Source organism: Dendropsophus ebraccatus, chromosome 4, assembly GCF_027789765.1.
Source record: "Dendropsophus ebraccatus isolate aDenEbr1 chromosome 4, aDenEbr1.pat, whole genome shotgun sequence".
NCBI classification, from domain to species: domain Eukaryota; kingdom Metazoa; phylum Chordata; class Amphibia; order Anura; family Hylidae; genus Dendropsophus; species Dendropsophus ebraccatus.
Window position 1 is genome coordinate 25612254 of NC_091457.1, and position 16459 is coordinate 25628712.

General features: G+C 49.8%; 26 non-coding genes across 26 annotated transcripts; all 26 read left to right on the forward strand.

The window, feature by feature from the left end:
* The first annotated feature begins 179 nt into the window (after window positions 1-179).
* Window positions 180-250, forward strand: TRNAE-CUC (transfer RNA glutamic acid (anticodon CUC)). Its single transcript has one exon. It is a non-coding gene; the product is annotated as a tRNA-Glu (tRNA).
* A 1373-nt stretch (window positions 251-1623) lies between these two features.
* TRNAE-CUC (transfer RNA glutamic acid (anticodon CUC)) lies at window positions 1624-1696 on the forward strand. The gene has a single exon. It is a non-coding gene; the product is annotated as a tRNA-Glu (tRNA).
* Window positions 1697-2400: 704 nt separating this feature from the next.
* Window positions 2401-2472, forward strand: TRNAE-CUC (transfer RNA glutamic acid (anticodon CUC)). Its single transcript has one exon. It is a non-coding gene; the product is annotated as a tRNA-Glu (tRNA).
* Window positions 2473-2737: 265 nt separating this feature from the next.
* TRNAE-CUC (transfer RNA glutamic acid (anticodon CUC)) lies at window positions 2738-2809 on the forward strand. The gene has a single exon. It is a non-coding gene; the product is annotated as a tRNA-Glu (tRNA).
* Window positions 2810-3846: 1037 nt separating this feature from the next.
* Window positions 3847-3918, forward strand: TRNAE-CUC (transfer RNA glutamic acid (anticodon CUC)). Its single transcript has one exon. It is a non-coding gene; the product is annotated as a tRNA-Glu (tRNA).
* Window positions 3919-4619: 701 nt separating this feature from the next.
* TRNAE-CUC (transfer RNA glutamic acid (anticodon CUC)) lies at window positions 4620-4692 on the forward strand. The gene has a single exon. It is a non-coding gene; the product is annotated as a tRNA-Glu (tRNA).
* Window positions 4693-4957: 265 nt separating this feature from the next.
* TRNAE-CUC (transfer RNA glutamic acid (anticodon CUC)) lies at window positions 4958-5029 on the forward strand. Its single transcript has one exon. It is a non-coding gene; the product is annotated as a tRNA-Glu (tRNA).
* Window positions 5030-5731: 702 nt separating this feature from the next.
* On the forward strand, window positions 5732-5803 carry TRNAE-CUC (transfer RNA glutamic acid (anticodon CUC)). The gene has a single exon. It is a non-coding gene; the product is annotated as a tRNA-Glu (tRNA).
* A 264-nt stretch (window positions 5804-6067) lies between these two features.
* Window positions 6068-6139, forward strand: TRNAE-CUC (transfer RNA glutamic acid (anticodon CUC)). Its single transcript has one exon. It is a non-coding gene; the product is annotated as a tRNA-Glu (tRNA).
* Window positions 6140-6839: 700 nt separating this feature from the next.
* On the forward strand, window positions 6840-6911 carry TRNAE-CUC (transfer RNA glutamic acid (anticodon CUC)). Its single transcript has one exon. It is a non-coding gene; the product is annotated as a tRNA-Glu (tRNA).
* Window positions 6912-7175: 264 nt separating this feature from the next.
* On the forward strand, window positions 7176-7247 carry TRNAE-CUC (transfer RNA glutamic acid (anticodon CUC)). The gene has a single exon. It is a non-coding gene; the product is annotated as a tRNA-Glu (tRNA).
* A 701-nt stretch (window positions 7248-7948) lies between these two features.
* On the forward strand, window positions 7949-8020 carry TRNAE-CUC (transfer RNA glutamic acid (anticodon CUC)). Its single transcript has one exon. It is a non-coding gene; the product is annotated as a tRNA-Glu (tRNA).
* A 266-nt stretch (window positions 8021-8286) lies between these two features.
* Window positions 8287-8358, forward strand: TRNAE-CUC (transfer RNA glutamic acid (anticodon CUC)). Its single transcript has one exon. It is a non-coding gene; the product is annotated as a tRNA-Glu (tRNA).
* A 701-nt stretch (window positions 8359-9059) lies between these two features.
* On the forward strand, window positions 9060-9131 carry TRNAE-CUC (transfer RNA glutamic acid (anticodon CUC)). The gene has a single exon. It is a non-coding gene; the product is annotated as a tRNA-Glu (tRNA).
* A 264-nt stretch (window positions 9132-9395) lies between these two features.
* TRNAE-CUC (transfer RNA glutamic acid (anticodon CUC)) lies at window positions 9396-9467 on the forward strand. The gene has a single exon. It is a non-coding gene; the product is annotated as a tRNA-Glu (tRNA).
* Window positions 9468-10506: 1039 nt separating this feature from the next.
* TRNAE-CUC (transfer RNA glutamic acid (anticodon CUC)) lies at window positions 10507-10578 on the forward strand. Its single transcript has one exon. It is a non-coding gene; the product is annotated as a tRNA-Glu (tRNA).
* Window positions 10579-11282: 704 nt separating this feature from the next.
* On the forward strand, window positions 11283-11354 carry TRNAE-CUC (transfer RNA glutamic acid (anticodon CUC)). The gene has a single exon. It is a non-coding gene; the product is annotated as a tRNA-Glu (tRNA).
* A 264-nt stretch (window positions 11355-11618) lies between these two features.
* TRNAE-CUC (transfer RNA glutamic acid (anticodon CUC)) lies at window positions 11619-11690 on the forward strand. Its single transcript has one exon. It is a non-coding gene; the product is annotated as a tRNA-Glu (tRNA).
* A 701-nt stretch (window positions 11691-12391) lies between these two features.
* Window positions 12392-12463, forward strand: TRNAE-CUC (transfer RNA glutamic acid (anticodon CUC)). The gene has a single exon. It is a non-coding gene; the product is annotated as a tRNA-Glu (tRNA).
* Window positions 12464-12726: 263 nt separating this feature from the next.
* On the forward strand, window positions 12727-12798 carry TRNAE-CUC (transfer RNA glutamic acid (anticodon CUC)). The gene has a single exon. It is a non-coding gene; the product is annotated as a tRNA-Glu (tRNA).
* Window positions 12799-13498: 700 nt separating this feature from the next.
* Window positions 13499-13570, forward strand: TRNAE-CUC (transfer RNA glutamic acid (anticodon CUC)). The gene has a single exon. It is a non-coding gene; the product is annotated as a tRNA-Glu (tRNA).
* Window positions 13571-13834: 264 nt separating this feature from the next.
* Window positions 13835-13906, forward strand: TRNAE-CUC (transfer RNA glutamic acid (anticodon CUC)). Its single transcript has one exon. It is a non-coding gene; the product is annotated as a tRNA-Glu (tRNA).
* Window positions 13907-14607: 701 nt separating this feature from the next.
* TRNAE-CUC (transfer RNA glutamic acid (anticodon CUC)) lies at window positions 14608-14679 on the forward strand. The gene has a single exon. It is a non-coding gene; the product is annotated as a tRNA-Glu (tRNA).
* A 264-nt stretch (window positions 14680-14943) lies between these two features.
* Window positions 14944-15015, forward strand: TRNAE-CUC (transfer RNA glutamic acid (anticodon CUC)). The gene has a single exon. It is a non-coding gene; the product is annotated as a tRNA-Glu (tRNA).
* Window positions 15016-15716: 701 nt separating this feature from the next.
* On the forward strand, window positions 15717-15788 carry TRNAE-CUC (transfer RNA glutamic acid (anticodon CUC)). Its single transcript has one exon. It is a non-coding gene; the product is annotated as a tRNA-Glu (tRNA).
* Window positions 15789-16051: 263 nt separating this feature from the next.
* TRNAE-CUC (transfer RNA glutamic acid (anticodon CUC)) lies at window positions 16052-16123 on the forward strand. The gene has a single exon. It is a non-coding gene; the product is annotated as a tRNA-Glu (tRNA).
* The last annotated feature ends 336 nt before the right edge of the window (window positions 16124-16459 follow it).

Genomic DNA, 16459 nt, shown 5'->3' on the forward strand with positions numbered 1-16459 from the left:
TTTTTGCAAGAAAGTAGCTGCGCGTTTTCTTCTCCTGGATAACCCCTTTAACGCCTCTCTTGCTGTATTTTTTGTGAAATCTCTCAATTTTTATTTTCGAATATACCACCTTTCGACTTGACTTTTCAAGGGCATTCTCAGACAAGCTGCTGACGCTAGCCGCCAGCCCCCACGTCTTCTCCCTGGTGGTCTAGTGGCTAGATTCGGCGCTCTCACCGCCGCGGCCCGGGTTCGATTCCCGGTCAGGGAAGTTTTACCTTTAATCCTCCGGGTTGCTAAGCGACTCCGACGCTCGACTGCTCCTCGCCGCTACGCATAACCTTTGCTCCTTTTCTTAGCTGCCACAGCTTGTTGAGCTCTCTCGGACTCTTGTCCTACACATTGACGCCTCCCTTGCCGTAATTTTTAGAAAAGCCGCCATCCTTTTTTACTAGTGTACCGCCTTTCGACTGTGGCTTTTCCACACCATTCTCAGTCAGTCCACCCATGGAGTGGGGAGAATGAGCACAACTCTCTCCCTGGTGGTCTAGTGGCTAGGATTCGGCGCTCTCACCGCCGCGGCCCGTGTTCGATTCCCGGTCAGGGAAGCTTCGCGTTTGCTCTTTTTTCAATCCCCTGAGATTGTGAAGCCACTCGGATGCTCGACTGTTCCTCGCCATTACGCTGTGCGTTCCAAAAAACCTTCCTGTGTTTCTTTGCCACCAGTTTTTTGAGCTTTTTAAGACTTTTTCTTGGATGATAAAGTGCTTATCCAGGCTTGGAAAAGCGTGGCTTCTTTCTTCAAAAAACAGCACCTCTCTTGCCCTCGGTTTGGGTGTGGTTTTGCAGCTGAGTTCCATTGAAGTGAATGGAGCTGAATTCTAATACCACACCCCACCTGGGGACGGGTGTGGTACTGTTTTGCAAGAAAGTAGTTATCTTTTTTCTAATCCTGGATAACCCTTTAGAGGCTTATCCAGGCTCAGAAAAACATGGCCGCTTTCTTCCAGAAACTGCACCACTCTTCTTGTCCTCAGTTTGTTTGTGGTTTTGCATCCCCACTTCCATTGGAGTGAAGGGAGCCGAATTGCCATTACACACCCCACCTGGGAACAGGTGTGACGCTGTTTTTGCAAGAATAGTAGCTGCGCGTTTGTCTTCTCCTGGATAACCCCTTTAAACGCCTCTCTTGCTGTATTTTTTGTGAAATCTCTCAATTTTTATTTTCGAATACCACCTTTCGACTTGACTTTTCAAGGGCATTCTCAGACAAGCTGCTGACGCTAGCCGCCAGCCCCCACGTCTTCTCCCTGGTGGTCTAGTGGCTAGGATTCGGCGCTCATCACCCGCCGGGCCGAGGGTTCGATTCCCGGTCAGGGAAGTTTACCTTTAATCCTCCCGGGTTGCTAAGCGACTCCCGACGCTCGACTGCTCCTCGCCGCTACGCATAACATTTGCTCCTTTTCTTAGCTGCCACAGCTTGTTGAGCTCTCTCGGACTCTTGTCCTACACATTGACGCCTCCCTTGCCGTAATTTTTAGAAAAGCCGCCATCCTTTTTACTAGTGTACCGCCTTTCGACTTGGCTTTTTCCACACCATTTCAGTCAGTCCACCCATGGAGTGGGGAGAATGAGCACAACTTCTCCCTGGTGGTCTAGTGGCTAGGATTCGGCGCTCTCACCCGCCGCGGCCCGGGTTCGATTCCCGGTCAGGGAAGCTTCGCGTTTGCTCTTTTTTTCAATCCCCTGAGATTGTGAAGCCACTCGGATGCTCGACTGTTCCTCGCCATTACGCTGTGCGTTCCAAAAAAACCTTCCTGTGTTTCATTTGCCACCAGTTTTTTGAGCTTTTAAGACTTTTTCTTGGATGATAAAGTGCTTATCCAGGCTTGGAAAAGCAGTGGCTTCTTTCTTTCAAAAAAACAGCACCTCTCTTGCCCTCGGTTTGGGTGTGGTTTTGCAAGCTGAGTTCCATTGAAGTGAATGGAGCTGAATTCTAATACCACACCCCACCTGGGGACGGGTGTGGTACTGTTTGTGCAAGAAAGTAGATATCTTTTTTCTAATCCTGGATAACCCCTTAGAGGGCTTATCCAGGCTCAGAAAAACATGGCCGCTTTCTTCCAGAAACTGCACCACTCTTCTTGTCCTCAGTTTGTTTGTGGTTTTGCATCCCACTTCCATTGGAGTGAAGGGAGCCGAATTGCCATTCCACACCCCACCTGGGAACAGGTGTGACGCTGTTTTTGCAAGAAAGTAGCTGCGCGTTTTCTTCTCCTGGATAACCCCTTTAAACGCCTCTCTTGCTGTATTTTTGTGAAATCTCTCAATTTTATTTTCGAATATACCACCTTTCGACTTGACTTTTCAAGGGCATTCTCAGACAAGCTGCTGACGCTAGCCGCCAGCCCCCACGTCTTCTCCCTGGTGGTCTAGTGGCTAGGATTCGGCGCTCTCACCGCCGCGGCCCGGGTTCGATTCCCGGTCAGGGAAGCTTTACCTTTAATCCTCCCGGGTTGCTAAGCGACTCCGACGCTCGACTGCTCCTCGCCGCTACGCATAAAATTTGCTCCTTTTCTTAGCTGCCACAGCTTGTTGAGCTCTCTCGACTCTTGTCCTACACATTGACGCCTCCCTTGCCGTTATTTTTAGAAAAGCCGCCATCCTTTTTTACTAGTGTACCGCCTTTTCGACTTGGCTTTTCCCACACCATTCTCAGTCAGTCCACCCATGGAGTGGGGAGAATGAGCACAACTTCTCCCTGGTGGTCTAGTGGCTAGGATTCGGCGCTCTCACCGCCGCGGCCCGGGTTCGATTCCCGGTCAGGGAAGCTTTGCGTTTGCTCTTTTTTTCAATCCCCTGAGATTGTGAAGCCACTCGGATGCTCGACTGTTCCTCGCCATTACGCTGTGCGTTCCAAAAAACCTTCCTGTGTTTCTTTGCCACCAGTTTTTTGAGCTTTTTAAGACTTTTTCTTGGATGATAAAGTGCTTATCCAGGCTTGGAAAAGCATGGCTTCTTTCTTCAAAAAACAGCACCTCTCTTGCCCTCGGTTTGGGTGTGGTTTTGCAGCTGAGTTCCATTGAAGTGAATGGAGCTGAATTCTAATACCACACCCCACCTGGGGACGGGTGTGGTACTGTTTGTGCAAGCAAGTAGTTATCTTTTTTCTAATCCTGGATAACCCCTTTAGAGGGCTTATCCAGGCTCAGAAAAACATGGCCGCTTTCTTCCAGAAACTGCACCACTCTTCTTGTCCTCAGTTTGTTTGTGGGTTTGCATCCCACTTCCATTGGAGTGAAGGGAGCCGAATTGCCATTCCACACCCCACCTGGGAACAGGTGTGACGCTGTTTTTGCAAGAAAGTAGCTGCGCGTTTTCTTCTCCTGGATAACCCCTTTAACGCCTCTCTTGCTGTATTTTTTGTGAAATCTCTCAATTTTTATTTTCGAATATACCACCTTTCGACTTGACTTTTCAAGGGCATTCTCAGACAAGCTGCTGACGCTAGCCGCCAGCCCCCACGTCTTCTCCCTGGTGGTCTAGTGGCTAGGATTCGGCGCTCTCACCGCCGCGGCCTGGGTTCGATTTCCGGTCAGGGAAGTTTTACCTTTAATCCTCCCGGGTTGCTAAGCGACTCCGACGCTCGACTGCTCCTCGCCGCTACGCATAACCTTTGCTCCTTTTCTTAGCTGCCACAGCTTGTTGAGCTCTCTCGGACTCTTGTCCTACACATTGACGCCTCCCTTGCCGTAATTTTTAGAAAAGCCGCCATCCTTTTTTACTAGTGTACCGCCTTTCGACTTGGCTTTTCCACACCATTCTCAGTCAGTCCACCCATGGAGTGGGGACAATGAGCACAACTTCTCCCTGGTGGTCTAGTGGCTAGGATTCGGCGCTCTCACCGCCGCGGCCCGGGTTCGATTCCCGGTCAGGGAAGCTTCACGTTTGCTCTTTTTTTCAATCCCCTGAGATTGTGAAGCCACTCGGATGCTCGACTGTTCCTCGCCATTACGCTGTGCGTTCCAAAAAACCTTCCTGTGTTTCTTTGCCACCAGTTTTTTGAGCTTTTTAAGACTTTTTCTTGGATGATAAAGTGCTTATCCAGGCTTGGAAAAGCATGGCTTCTTTCTTCAAAAAACAGCACCTCTCTTGCCCTCGGTTTGGGTGTGGTTTTGCAGCTGAGTTCCATTGAAGTGAATGGAGCTGAATTCTAATACCACACCCCACCTGGGGACGGGTGTGGTACTGTTTGTGCAAGAAAGTAGTTATCTTTTTTCTAATCCTGGATAACCCCTTTAGAGGGCTTATCCAGGCTCAGAAAAACATGGCCGCTTTCTTCCAGAAACTGCACCACTCTTCTTGTCCTCAGTTTGTTTGTGGTTTTGCATCCCACTTCCATTGGAGTGAAGGGAGCCGAATTGCCATTCCACACCCCACCTGGGAACAGGTGTGACGCTGTTTTTGCAAGAAAGTAGCTGCGCGTTTTCTTCTCCTGGATAACCCCTTTAACGCCTCTCTTGCTGTATTTTTTGTGAAATCTCTCAATTTTTATTTTCGAATATACCACCTTTCGACTTGACTTTTCAAGGGCATTCTCAGACAAGCTGCTGACGCTAGCCGCCAGCCCCCACGTCTTCTCCCTGGTGGTCTAGTGGCTAGGATTCGGCGCTCTCACCGCCGCAGGCCCGGGTTCGATTCCCGGTCAGGGAAGTTTTACCTTTAATCCTCCCGGGTTGCTAAGCGACTCCGACGCTCGACTGCTCCTCGCCGCTACGCATAACCTTTGCTCCTTTTCTTAGCTGCCACAGCTTGTTGAGCTCTCTCGGACTCTTGTCCTACACATTGACGCCTCCCTTGCCGTAATTTTTAGAAAAGCCGCCATCCTTTTTTACTAGTGTACCGCCTTTCGAACTTGGCTTTTCCACACCATTCTCAGTCAGTCCACCCATGGAGTGGGGAGAATGAGCACAACTTCTCCCTGGTGGTCTAGTGGCTAGGATTCGGCGCTCTCACCGCCGCGGCCCGGGTTCGATTCCCGGTCAGGGAAGCTTCGAGTTTGCTCTTTTTTTCAATCCCCTGAGATTGTGAAGCCACTCGGATGCTCGACTGTTCCTCGCCATTACGCTGTGCGTTCCAAAAAACCTTCCTGTGTTTCTTTGCCACCAGTTTTTTGAGCTTTTTAAGACTTTTTCTTGGATGATAAAGTGCTTATCCAGGCTTGGAAAAGCGTGGCTTCTTTCTTCAAAAAACAGCACCTCTCTTTGCCCTCGGTTTGGGTGTGGTTTTGCAGCTGAGTTCCATTGAAGTGAATGGAGCTGAATTCTAATACCACACCCCACCTGGGGACGGGTGTGGTACTGTTTGTGCAAGAAAGTAGTTATCTTTTTTCTAATCCTGGATAACCCCTTTAGAGGGCTTATCCAGGCTCAGAAAAACATGGCCGCTTTCTTCCAGAAACTGCACCACTCTTCTTGTCCTCAGTTTGTTTGTGGTTTTGCATCCCACTTCCATTGGAGTGAAGGGAGCCGAATTGCCATTCCACACCCCACCTGGGAACAGGTGTGACGCTGTTTTTGCAAGAAAGTAGCTGCGCGTTTTCTTCTCCTGGATAACCCCTTTAACGCCTCTCTTGCTGTATTTTTTGTGAAATCTCTCAATTTTTATTTTCGAATATACCACCTTTCGACTTGACTTTTCAAGGGCATTCTCAGACAAGCTGCTGACGCTAGCCGCCAGCCCCCACGTCTTCTCCCTGGTGGTCTAGTGGCTAGGATTCGGCGCTCTCACCGCCGCGGCCCGGGTTCGATTCCCGGTCAGGGAAGTTTTACCTTTAATCCTCCCGGGTTGCTAAGCGACTCCGACGCTCGACTGCTCCTCGCCGCTACGCATAAACTTTGCTCCTTTTCTTAGCTGCCACAGCTTGTTGAGCTCTCTCGGACTCTTGTCCTACACATTGACTCCTCCCTTGCCGTAATTTTTAGAAAAGCCGCCATCCTTTTTTACTAGTGTACCGCCTTTCGACTTGGCTTTTCCACACCATTCTCAGTCAGTCCACCCATGGAGTGGGGAGAATGAGCACAACTTCTCCCTGGTGGTCTAGTGGCTAGGATTCGGTGCTCTCACCGCCGCGGCCCGGGTTCGATTCCCGGTCAGGGAAGCTTCGCGTTTGCTCTTTTTTTCAATCCCCGGAGATTGTGAAGCCACTCGGATGCTCGACTGTTCCTCGCCATTACGCTGTGCGTTCCAAAAAACCTTCCTGTGTTTCATTGCCACCAGTTTTTTTAGCTTTTTAAGACTTTTTCTTGGATGATAAAGTGCTTATCCAGGCTTGGAAAAGCGTGGCTTCTTTCTTCAAAAAACAGCACCTCTCTTGCCCTCGGTTTGGGTGTGGTTTTGCAGCTGAGTTCCATTGAAGTGAATGGAGCTGAATTCTAATACCACACCCCACCTGGGGACGGGTGTGGTACTGTTTGTGCAAGAAAGTAGTTATCTTTTTCTAAACCTGGATAACCCCTTTAGAGGGCTTATCCAGGCTCAGAAAAACATGGCCGCTTTCTTCCAGAAACTGCACCACTCTTCTTGTCCTCAGTTTGTTTGTGGTTTTGCATCCCACTTCCATTGGAGTGAAGGGAGCCGAATTGCCATTCCACACCCCACCTGGGAACAGGTGTGACGCTGTTTTTGCAAGAAAGTAGCTGCGCGTTTTCTTCTCCTGGATAACCCCTTTAACGCCTCTCTTGCTGTATTTTTTGTGAAATCTCTCAATTTTTATTTTCGAATATACCACCTTTCGACTTGACTTTTCAAGGGCATTCTCAGACAAGCTGCTGACGCTAGCCGCCAGCCCCCACGTCTTCTCCCTGGTGGTCTAGAGGCTAGGATTCGGCGCTCTCACCGCCGCGGCCCGGGTTCGATTCCCGGTCAGGGAAGTTTTACCTTTAATCCTCCCGGGTTGCTAAGCGACTCCGACGCTCGACTGCTCCTCGCCGCTACGCATAACCTTTGCTCCTTTTCTTAGCTGCCACAGCTTGTTGAGCTCTCTCGGACTCTTGTCCTACACATTGACGCCTCCCTTGCCGTTATTTTTAGAAAAGCCGCCATCCTTTTTTACTAGTGTACCGCCTTTCGACTTGGCTTTTCCACACCATTCTCAGTCAGTCCACCCATGGAGTGGGGAGAATGAGCACAACTTCTCCCTGGTGGTCTAGTGGCTAGGATTCGGCGCTCTCACCGCCGCGGCCCGGGTTCGATTCCCGGTCAGGGAAGCTTCACGTTTGCTCTTTTTTTCAATCCCCTGAGATTGTGAAGCCACTCGGATGCTCGACTGTTCCTCGCCATTACGCTGTGCGTTCCAAAAAACCTTCCTGTGTTTCTTTGCCACCAGTTTTTTGAGCTTTTTAAGACTTTTTCTTGGATGATAAAGTGCTTATCCAGGCTTGGAAAAGCATGGCTTCTTTCTTCAAAAAACAGCACCTCTCTTGCCCTCGGTTTGGGTGTGGTTTTGCAGCTGAGTTCCATTGAAGTGAATGGAGCTGAATTCTAATACCACACCCCACCTGGGGACGGGTGTGGTACTGTTTGTGCAAGCAAGTAGTTATCTTTTTTCTAATCCTGGATAACCCCTTTAGAGGGCTTATCCAGGCTCAGAAAAACATGGCCGCTTTCTTCCAGAAACTGCACCACTCTTCTTGTCCTCAGTTTGTTTGTGGTTTTGCATCCCACTTCCATTGGAGTGAAGGGAGCCGAATTGCCATTCCACACCCCACCTGGGAACAGGTGTGACGCTGTTTTTGCAAGAAAGTAGCTGCGCGTTTTCTTCTCCTGGATAACCCCTTTAACGCCTCTCTTGCTGTATTTTTTGTGAAATCTCTCAATTTTTATTTTCGAATATACCACCTTTCGACTTGACTTTTCAAGGGCATTCTCAGACAAGCTGCTGACGCTAGCCGCCAGCCCCCACGTCTTCTCCCTGGTGGTCTAGTGGCTAGGATTCGGCGCTCTCACCGCCGCGGCCCGGGTTCGATTCCCGGTCAGGGAAGTTTTACCTTTAATCCTCCCGGGTTGCTAAGCGACTCCGACGCTCGACTGCTCCTCGCCGCTACGCATAACCTTTGCTCCTTTTCTTAGCTGCCACAGCTTGTTGAGCTCTCTCGGACTCTTGTCCTACACATTGACGCCTCCCTTGCCGGTAATTTTTAGAAAAGCCGCCATCCTTTTTTACTAGTGTACCGCCTTTCGACTTGGCTTTTCCACACCATTCTCAGTCAGTCCACCCATGGAGTGGGGAGAAATGAGCACAACTTCTCCCTGGTGGTCTAGTGGCTAGGATTCGGCGCTCTCACCGCCGCGGCCCGGGTTCGATTCCCGGTCAGGGAAGCTTCGCGTTTGCTCTTTTTTTTCAATCCCCCGAGATTGTGAAGCCACTCGGATGCTCGACTGTTCCTCGCCATTACGCTGTGCGTTCCAAAAAACCTTCCTGTGTTTCTTTGCCACCAGTTTTTTGAGCTTTTTAAGACTTTTTCTTGGATGATAAAGTGCTTATCCAGGCTTGGAAAAGCGTGGCTTCTTTCTTCAAAAAACAGCACCTCTCTTGCCCTCGGTTTGGGTGTGGTTTTGCAGCTGAGTTCCATTGAAGTGAATGGAGCTGAATTCTAATACCACACCCCACCTGGGGACGGGTGTGGTACTGTTTGTGCAAGAAAGTAGTTATCTTTTTTCTAATCCTGGATAACCCCTTTAGAGGGCTTATCCAGGCTCAGAAAACATGGCCGCTTTCTTCCAGAAACTGCACCACTCTTCTTGTCCTCAGTTTGTTTGTGGTTTTGCATCCCACTTCCATTGGAGTGAAGGGAGCCGAATTGCCATTCCACACCCCACCTGGGAACAGGTGTGACGCTGTTTTTGCAAGAAAGTAGCTGCGCGTTTTCTTCTCCTGGATAACCCCTTTAACGCCTCTCTTGCTGTATTTTTTGTGAAATCTCTCAATTTTTATTTTCGAATATACCACCTTTCGACTTGACTTTTCAAGGGCATTCTCAGACAAGCTGCTGACGCTAGCCGCCAGCCCCCACGTCTTCTCCCTGGTGGTCTAGTGGCTAGGATTCGGCGCTCTCACCGCCGCGGCCCGGGTTCGATTCCCGGTCAGGGAAGTTTTACCTTTAATCCTCCCGGGTTGCTAAGCGACTCCGACGCTCGACTGCTCCTCGCCGCTACGCATAACCTTTGCTCCTTTTCTTAGCTGCCACAGCTTGTTGAGCTCTCTCGGACTCTTGTCCTACACATTGACGCCTCCCTTGCCGTAATTTTTAGAAAAGCCGCCATCCTTTTTTACTAGTGTACCGCCTTTCGACTTGGCTTTTCCACACCATTCTCAGTCAGTCCACCCATGGAGTGGGGAGAATGAGCACAACTTCTCCCTGGTGGTCTAGTGGCTAGGATTCGGCGCTCTCACCGCCGCGGCCCGGGTTCGATTCCCGGTCAGGGAAGCTTCGAGTTTGCTCTTTTTTTCAATCCCCTGAGATTGTGAAGCCACTCGGATGCTCGACTGTTCCTCGCCATTACGCTGTGCGTTCCAAAAAACCTTCCTGTGTTTCTTTGCCACCAGTTTTTTGAGCTTTTTAAGACTTTTTCTTGGATGATAAAGTGCTTATCCAGGCTTGGAAAAGCGTGGCTTCTTTCTTCAAAAAACATGCACCTCTCTTGCCCTCGGTTTGGGTGTGGTTTTGCAGCTGAGTTCCATTGAAGTGAATGGAGCTGAATTCTAATACCACACCCCACCTGGGGACGGGTGTGGTACTGTTTGTGCAAGAAAGTAGTTATCTTTTTTCTAATCCTGGATAACCCCTTTAGAGGGCTTATCCAGGCTCAGAAAAACATGGCCGCTTTCTTCCAGAAACTGCACCACTCTTCTTGTCCTCAGTTTGTTTGTGGTTTTGCATCCCACTTCCATTGGAGTGAAGGGAGCCGAATTGCCATTCCACACCCCACCTGGGAACAGGTGTGACGCTGTTTTTGCAAGAAAGTAGCTGCGCGTTTTCTTCTCCTGGATAACCCCTTTAACGCCTCTCTTGCTGTATTTTTTGTGAAATCTCTCAATTTTTATTTTCGAATATACCACCTTTCGACTTGACTTTTCAAGGGCATTCTCAGACAAGCTGCTGACGCTAGCCGCCAGCCCCCACGTCTTCTCCCTGGTGGTCAAGTGGCTAGGATTCGGCGCTCTCACCGCCGCGGCCCGGGTTCGATTCCCGGTCAGGGAAGTTTTACCTTTAATCCTCCCGGGTTGCTAAGCGACTCCGACGCTCGACTGCTCCTCGCCGCTACGCATAACCTTTGCTCCTTTTCTTAGCTGCCACAGCTTGTTGAGCTCTCTCGGACTCTTGTCCTACACATTGACGCCTCCCTTGCCGTTATTTTTAGAAAAGCCGCCATCCTTTTTTACTAGTGTACCGCCTTTCGACTTGGCTTTTTTCACACCATTCTCAGTCAGTCCACCCATGGAGTGGGGAGAATGAGCACAACTTCTCCCTGGTGGTCTAGTGGCTAGGATTCGGCGCTCTCACCGCCGCGGCCCGGGTTCGATTCCCGGTCAGGGAAGCTTCGCGTTTGCTCTTTTTTTCAATCCCCGGAGATTGTGAAGCCACTCGGATGCTCGACTGTTCCTCGCCATTACGCTGTGCGTTCCAAAAAACCTTCCTGTGTTTCTTTGCCACCAGTTTTTTTGAGCTTTTTAAGACTTTTTCTTGGATGATAAAGTGCTTATCCAGGCTTGGAAAAGCAGTGGCTTCTTTCTTCAAAAAAACAGCACCTCTCTTGCCCTCGGTTTGGGTGTGGTTTTGCAGCTGAGTTCCATTGAAGTGAATGGAGCTGAATTCTAATACCACACCCCACCTGGGGACGGGTGTGGTACTGTTTGTGCAAGCAAGTAGTTATCTTTTTTCTAATCCTGGATAACCCCTTTAGAGGGCTTATCCAGGCTCAGAAAAACATGGCCGCTTTCTTCCAGAAACTGCACCACTCTTCTTGTCCTCAGTTTGTTTGTGGTTTTGCATCCCACTTCCATTGGAGTGAAGGGAGCCGAATTGCCATTCCACACCCCACCTGGGAACAGGTGTGACGCTGTTTTTGCAAGAAAGTAGCTGCGCGTTTTCTTCTCCTGGATAACCCCTTTAACGCCTCTCTTGCTGTATTTTTTGTGAAATCTCTCAATTTTTATTTTCGAATATACCACCTTTCGACTTGACTTTTCAAGGGCATTCTCAGACAAGCTGCTGACGCTAGCCGCCAGCCCCCACGTCTTCTCCCTGGTGGTCTAGTGGCTAGGATTCGGCGCTCTCACCGCCGCGGCCCGGGTTCGATTCCCGGTCAGGGAAGTTTTACCTTTAATCCTCCCGGGTTGCTAAGCGACTCCGACGCTCGACTGCTCCTCGCCGCTACGCATAACCTTTGCTCCTTTTCTTAGCTGCCACAGCTTGTTGAGCTCTCTCGGACTCTTGTCCTACACATTGACGCCTCCCTTGCCGTAATTTTTAGAAAAGCCGCCATCCTTTTTACTAGTGTACCCGCCTTTCGACTTGGCTTTTCCACACCATTCTCAGTCAGTCCACCCATGGAGTGGGGAGAATGAGCACAACTTCTCCCTGGTGGTCTAGTGGCTAGGATTCGGCGCTCTCACCGCCGCGGCCCGGGTTCGATTCCCGGTCAGGGAAGCTTCGAGTTTGCTCTTTTTTTCAATCCCCTGAGATTGTGAAGCCACTCGGATGCTCGACTGTTCCTCGCCATTACGCTGTGCGTTCCAAAAAAACCTTCCTGTGTTTCTTTGCCACCAGTTTTTTGAGCTTTTTAAGACTTTTTCTTGGATGATAAAGTGCTTATCCAGGCTTGGAAAAGCGTGGCTTCTTTCTTCAAAAAACTGCACCTCTTTGCCCTCGGTTTGGGTGTGGTTTTGCAGCTGAGTTCCATTGAAGTGAATGGAGCTGAATTCTAATACCACACCCCACCTGGGGACGGGTGTGGTACTGTTTGTGCAAGAAAGTAGTTATCTTTTTTCTAATCCTGGATAACCCCTTTAGAGGGCTTATCCAGGCTCAGAAAAACATGGCCGCTTTCTTCCAGAAACTGCACCACTCTTCTTGTCCTCAGTTTGTTTGTGGTTTTGCCATCCCACTTCCATTGGAGTGAAGGGAGCCGAATTGCCATTCCACACCCACCTGGGAACAGGTGTGACGCTGTTTTTGCAAGAAAGTAGCTGCGCGTTTTCTTCTCCTGGATAACCCCTTTAACGCCTCTCTTGCTGTATTTTTTGTGAAATCTCTCAATTTTTATTTTCGAATATACCACCTTTCGACTTGACTTTTCAAGGGCATTCTCAGACAAGCTGCTGACGCTAGCCGCCAGCCCCCACGTCTTCTCCCTGGTGGTCTAGTGGCTAGGATTCAGCGCTCTCACCGCCGCGGCCCGGGTTCGATTCCCGGTCAGGGAAGTTTACCTTTAATCCTCCCGGGTTGCTAAGCGACTCCGACGCTCGACTGCTCCTCGCCGCTACGCATAACCTTTGCTCCTTTTCTTAGCTGCCACAGCTTGTTGAGCTCTCTCGGACTCTTGTCCTACACATTGACGCCTCCCTTGCCGTAATTTTTAGAAAAGCCGCCATCCTTTTTTACTAGTGTACCGCCTTTCGACTTGGCTTTTCCACACCATTCTCAGTCAGTCCACCCATGGAGTGGGGAGAATGAGCACAACTTCTCCCTGGTGGTCTAGTGGCTAGGATTCGGCGCTCTCACCGCCGCGGCCCGGGTTCGATTCCCGGTCAGGGAAGCTTCGCGTTTGCTCTTTTTTTCAATCCCCTGAGATTGTGAAGCCACTCGGATGCTCGACTGTTCCTCGCCATTACGCTGTGCGTTCCAAAAAACCTTCCTGTGTTTCTTTGCCACCAGTTTTTGAGCTTTTTAAGACTTTTTCTTAGATGATAAAGTGCTTATCCAGGCTTGGAAAAGCGTGGCTTCTTTCTTCAAAAAACAGCACCTCTCTTGCCCTCGGTTTGGGTGTGGTTTTGCAGCTGAGTTCCATTGAAGTGAATGGAGCTGAATTCTAATACCACACCCCACCTGGGGACGGGTGTAGTACTGTTTGTGCAAGAAAGTAGTTATCTTTTTTCTAATCCTGGATAACCCCTTTAGAGGGCTTATCCAGGCTCAGAAAAACATGGCCGCTTTCTTCCAGAAACTGCACCACTCTTCTTGTCCTCAGTTTGTTTGTGGTTTTGCATCCCACTTCCATTGGAGTGGAGGGAGCCGAATTGCCATTCCACACCCCACCTGGGAACAGGTGTGACGCTGTTTTTGCAAGAAAGTAGCTGCGCGTTTTCTTCTCCTGGATAACCCCTTTAACGCCTCTCTTGCTGTATTTTTTGTGAAATCTCTCAATTTTTATTTTCGAATATACCACCTTTCGACTTGACTTTTCAAGGGCATTCTCAGACAAGCTGCTGACGCTAGCCGCCAGCCCCTACGTCTTCTCCCTGGTGGTCTAGTGGCTAGGATTCGGCGCTCTCACCGCCGCGGCCCGGGTTCGATTCCCGGTCAGGGAAGTTTTACCTTTAATCCTCCCGGGTTGCTAAGCGACTCCGACGCTCGACTGCTCCTCGCCGCTACGCATAAAATTTGCTCCTTTTCTTAGCTGCCACAGCTTGTTGAGCTCTCTCGGACTCTTGTCCTACACATTGACGCCTCCCTTGCCGTTATTTTTAGAAAAGCCGCCATCCTTTTTTACTAGTGTACCGCCTTTCGACTTGGCTTTTCCACACCATTCTCAGTCAGTCCACCCATGGAGTGGGGAGAATGAGCACAACTTCTCCCTGGTGGTCTAGTGGCTAGGATTCGGCGCTCTCACCGCCGCGGCCCGGGTTCGATTCCCGGTCAGGGAAGCTTCGCGTTTGCTCTTTTTTTCAATCCCCTGAGATTGTGAAGCCACTCGGATGCTCGACTGTTCCTCGCCATTACGCTGTGCGTTCCAAAAAAACCTTCCTGTGTTTCTTTGCCACCAGTTTTTTGAGCTTTTAAGACTTTTTCTTGGATGATAAAGTGCTTATCCAGGCTTGGAAAAGCGTGGCTTCTTTCTTCAAAAAACAGCACCTCTCTTGCCCTCGGTTTGGGTGTGGTTTTGCAGCTGAGTTCCATTGAAGTGAATGGAGCTGAATTCTAATACCACACCCCACCTGGGGACGGGTGTGGTACTGTTTGTGCAAGAAAGTAGTTATCTTTTTTCTAATCCTGGATAACCCCTTTAGAGGGCTTATCCAGGCTCAGAAAAACATGGCCGCTTTCTTCCAGAAACTGCACCACTCTTCTTGTCCTCAGTTTGTTTGTGGTTTTGCATCCCACTTCCATTGGAGTGAAGGGAGCCGAATTGCCATTCCACACCCCACCTGGGAACAGGTGTGACGCTGTTTTTGCAAGAAAGTAGCTGCGCGTTTTCTTCTCCTGGATAACCCCTTTAACGCCTCTCTTGCTGTATTTTTTGTGAAATCTCTCAATTTTTATTTTCGAATATACCACCTTTCGACTTGACTTTTCAAGGGCATTCTCAGACAAGCTGCTGACGCTAGCCGCCAGCCCCCACGTCTTCTCCCTGGTGGTCTAGTGGCTAGGATTCGGCGCTCTCACCGCCGCGGCCCGGGTTCGATTCCCGGTCAGGGAAGTTTTACCTTTAATCCTCCCGGGTTGCTAAGCGACTCCGACGCTCGACTGCTCCTCGCCGCTACGCATAAAATTTGCTCCTTTTCTTAGCTGCCACAGCTTGTTGAGCTCTCTCGGACTCTTGTCCTACACATTGACGCCTCCCTTGCCGTAATTTTTAGAAAAGCCGCCATCCTTTTTTACTAGTGTACCGCCTTTCGACTTGGCTTTTTCCACACCATTTCAGTCAGTCCACCCATGGAGTGGGGAGAATGAGCACAACTTCTCCCTGGTGGTCTAGTGGCTAGGATTCGGCGCTCTCACCGCCGCGGCCCGGGTTCGATTCCCGGTCAGGGAAGCTTCGGGTTTGCTCTTTTTTTCAATCCCCGGAGATTGAGAAGCCACTCGGATGCTCGACTGTTCCTCGCCATTACGCTGTGCGTTCCAAAAAACCTTCCTGTGTTTCATTGCCACCAGTTTTTTGAGCTTTTTAAGACTTTTCTTGGATGATAAAGTGCTTATCCAGGCTTGGAAAAGCGTGGCTTCTTTCTTCAAAAAACAGCACCTCTCTTGCCCTCGGTTTGGGTGTGGTTTTGCAGCTGAGTTCCATTGAAGTGAATGGAGCTGAATTCTAATACCACACCCCACCTGGGGACGGGTGTGGTACTGTTTGTGCAAGAAAGTAGATTATCTTTTTTCTAATCCTGGATAACCCCTTTAGAGGGCTTATCCAGGCTCAGAAAAACATGGCCGCTTTCTTCCAGAAACTGCACCACTCTTCTTGTCCTCAGTTTGTTTGTGGTTTTGCATCCCACTTCCATTGGAGTGAAGGGAGCCGAATTGCCATTCCACACCCCACCTGGGAACAGGTGTGACGCTGTTTTTGCAAGAAAGTAGCTGCGCGTTTTCTTCTCCTGGATAACCCCTTTAACGCCTCTCTTGCTGTATTTTTTGTGAAATCTCTCAATTTTTATTTTCGAATATACCACCTTTCGACTTGACTTTTCAAGGGCATTCTCAGACAAGCTGCTGACGCTAGCCGCCAGCCCCCACGTCTTCTCCCTGGTGGTCTAGTGGCTAGGATTCGGCGCTCTCACCGCCGCGGCCCGGGTTCGATTCCCGGTCAGGGAAGTTTTACCTTTAATCCTCCCGGGTTGCTAAGCGACTCCGACGCTCGACTGCTCCTCGCCGCTACGCATAAAATTTGCTCCTTTTCTTAGCTGCCACAGCTTGTTGAGCTCTCTCGGACTCTTGTCCTACACATTGACGCCTCCCTTGCCGTAATTTTTAGAAAAGCCGCCATCCTTTTTACTAGTGTACCGCCTTTCGACTTGGCTTTTCCACACCATTCTCAGTCAGTCCACCCATGGAGTGGGGAGAATGAGCACAACTTCTCCCTGGTGGTCTAGTGGCTAGGATTCGGCGCTCTCACCGCCGCGGCCCGGGTTCGATTCCCGGTCAGGGAAGCTTCGCGTTTGCTCTTTTTTTCAATCCCCTGAGATTGTGAAGCCACTCGGATGCTCGACTGTTCCTCGCCATTACGCTGTGCGTTCCAAAAAACCTTCCTGTGTTTCTTTGCCACCAGTTTTTTGAGCTTTTTAAGACTTTTTCTTGGATGATAAAGTGCTTATCCAGGCTTGGAAAAGCATGGCTTCTTTCTTCAAAAAACAGCACCTCTCTTGCCCTCGTTTGGGTGTGGTTTTGCAGCTGAGTTCCATTGAAGTGAATGGAGCTGAATTCTAATACCACACCCCACCTGGGGACGGGTGTGGTACTGTTTGTGCAAGCAAGTAGTTATCTTT